The 6,142-nt window shown below is 41.2% G+C and overlaps 1 pseudogene; it reads right to left on the bottom strand.

Annotated features, from left to right (window-relative positions):
- Positions 1-3,926: 3,926 nt before the first annotated feature.
- The window catches only part of LOC113885485, a 45,091-nt pseudogene continuing 42,875 nt past the window's right edge, over positions 3,927-6,142 (bottom strand).

The raw sequence follows: 6,142 nt of genomic DNA, 5'->3' as shown, positions 1-6,142 counted from the left end.
TTAAGGAGAAAGTTTTTCTTATACCTGGAGAACACATATTTAAACCAATAATTCTTTTAGATAGAAACCATAAAAATTACAACCATACTTACCAGTTTACTCAGTCTTAGGTAACTAATCTTTTTGTTAACAGCCTTGTAAAGTCATCAGGTTTCCCATTAGAATTCATCAATTTCTTTATTCAGTGCAGCATTATGGTCTGAAAATCAGAAACTTGTATCTATGTTAAGTTCTTTTTACAAATCTTGAAGAGGAGACATTTTTGCAAAAGCATTAGAGTGAAAGCATAACTGTCCACAAAGAAACCTTTAAAAAGGCACAGCTTAAATTTGATTACAATGCAATTAACAAAGCTGTCCAACCACTGCCGTGACACAGCACTTTCAGAAAATAACTACAACTGTGACTGACAACAATCTACCAGGATACATCAGATTCCCAGGAACTCCATACAATCTCTAGAATATCTGTACCATTTACCATATAACTTAAAACTTTATTACCCATTTGAAAATGCATCCCTTATAGTTTAATAGACCAAGAGAAACTAATTAGTTTAAATATCTCCCCTTGGGCACCTAACGGGCCCTTTGAAGCTCCCCAAAATTAGGAACTTTGTTATAATTTAACTTAGGAAGCCCTGCCAAAGGAACAGCAAAAAAAGACATTTTAAAATGCAAATAGGACCATCGGTCACTGTGGAACTCAGCCAGAGTGACAATAAAAGATTTCAACAGCAAATATAGATTACTTAAAAGGTATATAAACTGAAAATCTGTTACCAAAATCAGTTTATCATCTTCACAAACCAGTCTTAACAGAAAAGTCAGGTTTACGTTTTGCACCAGCTTACTTTATAAGTTCGTTTACTCCACTGTGTGTGCTACGTCACTTCAGTAATTTACTCCATTAAACTTGTTTTAAACTTAGTCAATCCTGACTGATAGTGTATAAAACCATCTGGGGGGTTCATTTTTTAAAATATTTTATTTATTTATTTAGGCTGCGCTGGGTCTTAGTTGCGGCATGTGGGACCTAGTTCCCTGACCAGGGATCAAACCTGGGCCCCCTGCATGAAGAGCACAGAGTCTTAGCCACTGGACTACCAGTGAAGTCCCCCCTTGGGGTCCACTTTTCATAAACCTTTCACCACTTTATTTTAGTACAATTTTAACTTTTAAGTTATAGAATATCTGGAGAGATCTAAATGTTCACTCAAAAACTCATCTCATTTATGTATTATTTTCAAAAGTTTCTTTACATTGAGTTACCTTCTTTGCTGACAAATTTGCTTATTTAGCTTATATTAAATCTGGGCACACTGAAAGTATTATTATTATATTTAATGTTGATAAGACATGCCTATCAGACCAACTGACTTAAACATTAGTACTAGGTACTAATTTAATATTGAATATTTACAAATTCACATGAAACTAAAATTTATTTAGCTTAATTTCTCTTGTATTTAGAGTTGTTTGGTTTGTAAGTGTTAACTTTTGCTTAAGCCAATTACATAGAGCTCTTTTACATATCAACCATGGCAGTGTTATCCAAAGACACATACAGACACACGAGACCTCAGTTCTAACTTGAAGATTTCAATCCTGAGTCAGGTACAGTAAAGTAAAACCCACCAGTTTACAAAGAGGTTGGATTAAAAGTTGGGTTTCTCACAGATGGAACAATTCAAGCTCACTTGACTAGACAGCTAAATATTTGTAGAAAAAGCATTTAAGATTTGTTTGCCTTGGATAAGCCAATTTTTATTTCCCCATTTTAAAATTTGCAATTCAAAGATACAGGCAAGTTTTCCTCTCCTTTCCTGAAAGAATTGAGTGGCCACCCCAAAGAAACCAAAGGACTGACATGCCCATTCACCCATGCTAGAAAGCTTCATTCCTCCTCCTCTAGCCTAGGGCAGAAGGCCTCTCAGGAAGGCCCAGAGGTTTACACCCATGCTCCTGAAAATCTATCTAGACTGAAAGGGAAAAAGACAAAGGCAACAGGGAAGACATGCTGAGGAATCTGCCTTGTAATCTTGCCAGAAAAGTGGCAGCGAGGGGAAAATGGGGTCAGTGTTTTGCTTGAACCAATATGTTCCTGAGTTGCTTAGAAGCTATCTTGCTGGGGGCGGGACATTAATTGTCTGGTCTGATCCACATCCCACTTATGCTATCATGGAGTCTTCAAGTGGCAGACTCCCTAATGGCTTTTAAGTGTCTGACCCGTAACCACATGATATTAATTGGTCTGGTCCTCAGCTCAAGGGAGGAAGAGGAAAGAAGAGCCCTCATCTCCTGGGTGGCAGTTACTGGGGCACACTGGGTGGTAGACCTTTGGAATACACAGAAGGGTAACCCAGGCCAGAGTTCCTCCATTGCTTCCATAGCTACTCACCTGTTCGCAGAGGGTTCAAAGAGAAAGAAGCAAGAAACTTTAAAAGAAGCCTTAGAGGAAACAGTACCAGATGTCTGTGGGTGACCAAAGTAACCAGAAAAAAAACCTAGCCAATCAGAAAGTCACTATAATGTGACTTCCCAGACCCATTAGACCTGTGATCTTCTATGAATCAGAGATGAGTGAGATGAGGAAACAAAGTAAGAAGATTATTTAATGCTTGCAAGTATCTCCTAGAATGACAAGCCTCAGGCAGGGCGATGTATTAGCTCCTTCTTTCTTAGAGTCATTCACAGGTGGGCAGGGTCAGATTATCTCTCTGTGAGCTAAACAAAGGCATTTTAATTTAAGAGTCAGGTAGATGGGACAGGGTTCTCTGAGGCAGACCATTACATATGCTTATAACAACAAAAATACCGAAAACAAGGGTTAAAGTCATAGATCAAGCATGAAGCCAAAATTAACCTTTCCCAGTTACAGGCTCCGGTTTACAAAGGTGAAATCTTTTTTTTTGGCCTCACCATGCAGCTTGTGGTATCTTAGTTCCCCAACCGGGGAGCAAACCTGGGACCCAGCAGTGAAAGTGCCAAGTCCTCACGACTGGACCACCAGAGAATTCCTTGTGAGATCTTTCTTAAGACCCTAGTATCTATCCACCTTGGGTTTCTGGGGTCTGTGAACACAAGAAAAGTAAGATGGAAATGAAAGATTCCAGAGTTATCTATCTCAAGTTGCTTCCTGTTTCCAGAACTGTGCAATCAGACACATTTCACAGTCTACAGAGAATTCTCCCATATATACTCATTTGACCCTCATAATAATACAGAAAATTATGTATAATCATCCAATCACCATTTAACTGTTTTAAGACTATCAGTTTAATATCATATCCTTTATTCCTGTGTTTACCCATCATGACAAGAAAATCAGAACTACTGGGATATGCTTCAAGTTCAAACACTTATTCTCAAACATTTCAAATGTTACCTAACCATAGTGGCCTTCCCAGACCACTGTGTATAAAACTGCAACATAATCACTATAAAGCATGATATATTTTTGCTGTTTATACATTTTATCATTTTTATAGTATATATATATATATTTTTTGCAATATACAATATGCTATTACTTGACTTTCCCCATGAGAATATAAGCTCCATGAAGGCAAGGATTTTAGTCTTTTATAATTACTACATTCCAATACCTAGAACTCTGCCTGAAACAGCAGGTACTCAATAAACATTTGTTGAACGAAAGCCTATTTTGCAACAGTGAGGAGCAAAGAGTTCTAATGTACCTAAGGTCTCCACTGGCAACAAAGGTCAAACCCTTCACTCTACATGGAGAGAACAGGAGCTGGGGAGACCATCTGTTGAAAAGGAGGTGGCTCTTGTGACCCTGGTCTAGGGGAAAGCTATCTATGGAAACAGCCAGGAGTCTGGAACAGTCCTGATCAACACAACCCAAGCCCAGTCTTGCTGTGACCCAGGGATCCTAGTGTGTGGTCTTTGCCCCTCTCTTACTAATCCACAGGCCAGTGCTTGCTCAGGCAACAGGAAAGCAGCAAAGTCCTTCAGCAGCTGAGGCCAGTCTTGGAGCAGAATTTGCAGGCTCTTGTAGAGATCCACAGCTGTCTGCCTCTGAGTGCTTGACTCAAACTCATGGATGACCTGAAATATTCATACTTGTCAGGGATGTGTTGCAGGGCTTCTCAGACCTATATGAGAGGACTTTTCAATCATCCAATCCCCTTTCTTTGGACCCTGACAAGAAACAAAGGGACCGAGGAAGGAGGAGTTACTGTTAAAGAGCTCCAGATCATCCATCAGAGGCTACTCCTCTGACAGGTCCTAAGATCTGATGATTAATGGAAGCCATGGGGCCATGAGCAAGGCAGAGCTCTTTTTCTGACAGTGTGGAATGGAAATTTTTCCATTTTCCAGGGACTACAGTGCTACCTGCAAAATCAGGTAAATTTTCTCTAGCTCACAGTCCAAACCTCTCCTTCCTGGTTTCACCTCCATGTTGAAATAGATAAGGAGTGCTTGCTACATATATTTCAGCATGGTATCATCTGAGGGTAAATAATACATAAATTAGGAATGTTAGTAAAATATCAGGAGACAAGAAAAACCATGACAATCACTGCTAGGACTCTACTTAGCTAGGAGTAAAAAGGAACCAGGTGGTTACCAAAAGAATGAGATAGGGACTGCTGCCACAAACAGGTTGGTTCATGACTCTGAAGATCACTGAGGTCCACTTTTTGGTCAATGTATCAAATGTCTATTTTCTCAAACCAAGGGCTCAGTTAAAGTCTTTATTAGCCTACCCTCGCACTGATGATGGTGGCTATCATCTTTCCTCAGTTTTGGGGCAACAGAGGGGTGGTATGCCTGGGCAGTAACAATAAATTTGTTGATGACTAAACTTGGCATCCTTGTGATTCACTCACACAGCTCTTTTGATATTTCTAGGTAAACAAAGGCAGATGCATAGAAGGCTGTTGTGCAGCCTAATAGGCAGACTTCATTTAAAAAACATCTCCCCTGAAGGAAAATCAGTCTTGTTGAGAGGGGCTGGCAGGAACAGGAAGCAGCATTTGCCTACCCTGGTCAGATAAGCCTGAGCAAAGGCCAAATCCTCCTGTTCCTGGAGTGGATCTCACTTGAGGATGTCCTCATCATACAGCAACAGCAGCCTGGAGGTGTCCTTGTTGGCCCGGGCCCAACGGCCCTGCTTGCTGCGAGCTCAATGATTACTCCAGCCCTTTCCAGCAGCTTTGATGCTCTCTCCTTAGCATTCAACTGTTTTTCTGTACCTGCAGCCTCTGCTCTCCCCAACCCACCACAGGCACCCCATCCCCATCCATAATGCTATTCAAAATTACATAGTAACTTGGGAGAAAAGCTGCTGGAAAAATGCTATGACAGGTAATGTCTGTCCCTGTCAAGTCAGCTCTATGGAGAGTCGACAGCATGACTGCATTAACTGGGATAATAATGAGATGCTTAGCAACTGCATATTGAACACAGAAGTCCAAGTTTGGTCTGATGCTGGGCTCTCAAAGAACTATGTCCTGGTGAGGAACAAGCAGTACTTTCTGAAATAAACATTGCTCTTGGCCTCATACATGACTGATGAATTAAGAACCAGTATAAAACCCTGCATGAACAGAGTACAAATCTAGCAGCTTACGAGAGACAAATTTTTAATTTCTGAGCATCTCTTCTCTGCAATGGCAGCAGATTAAACATCTATTTGGGAGTAGGGTGACTGGCAGGCGGGATCCAGAGGATTTCTTCTGGAAACTGGCATCTGTTTTATAAGCCTGTCACTCTGCACGTGTCCCTAAGTCAATGAGGCCACCTGAGACCTGTCCCCACTCAGGCCTGTCCTACTCACCTGGTAGGGTCCTGCTGGTCTTAACCTCTGGAGAGGCCTTCAGGGAGGCACAGGTAACAGGTGGCTTCTCGGCAGGATTTCCAATGGCTTTGTCCATCATTTCATCCTCTTTCTGCAGGATTTCCATTCTTTCTGCTTCTTCCTGCTCTTCTTTCTCAGGCTGAGGCTCTCTTCTGGGAGTTCTCTTCCTCAGACTCACCCTCCTGACTCATGTACTTTTCAGATGTGAACCAAGTCAGTTTCTCCACTGTTTCCTGAAAAACCCCCAAACAGTATGCATGAGGGATATAATGGCTCACCACGGGCTGCTTACAGAGTTTTTCAGAAGGGACTG

Source organism: Bos indicus x Bos taurus, chromosome 3 (genome assembly GCF_003369695.1).
Source record: "Bos indicus x Bos taurus breed Angus x Brahman F1 hybrid chromosome 3, Bos_hybrid_MaternalHap_v2.0, whole genome shotgun sequence".
Taxonomy (NCBI): domain Eukaryota; kingdom Metazoa; phylum Chordata; class Mammalia; order Artiodactyla; family Bovidae; genus Bos; species Bos indicus x Bos taurus.
This window is presented reverse-complemented; position numbering and strand designations above follow the sequence as displayed.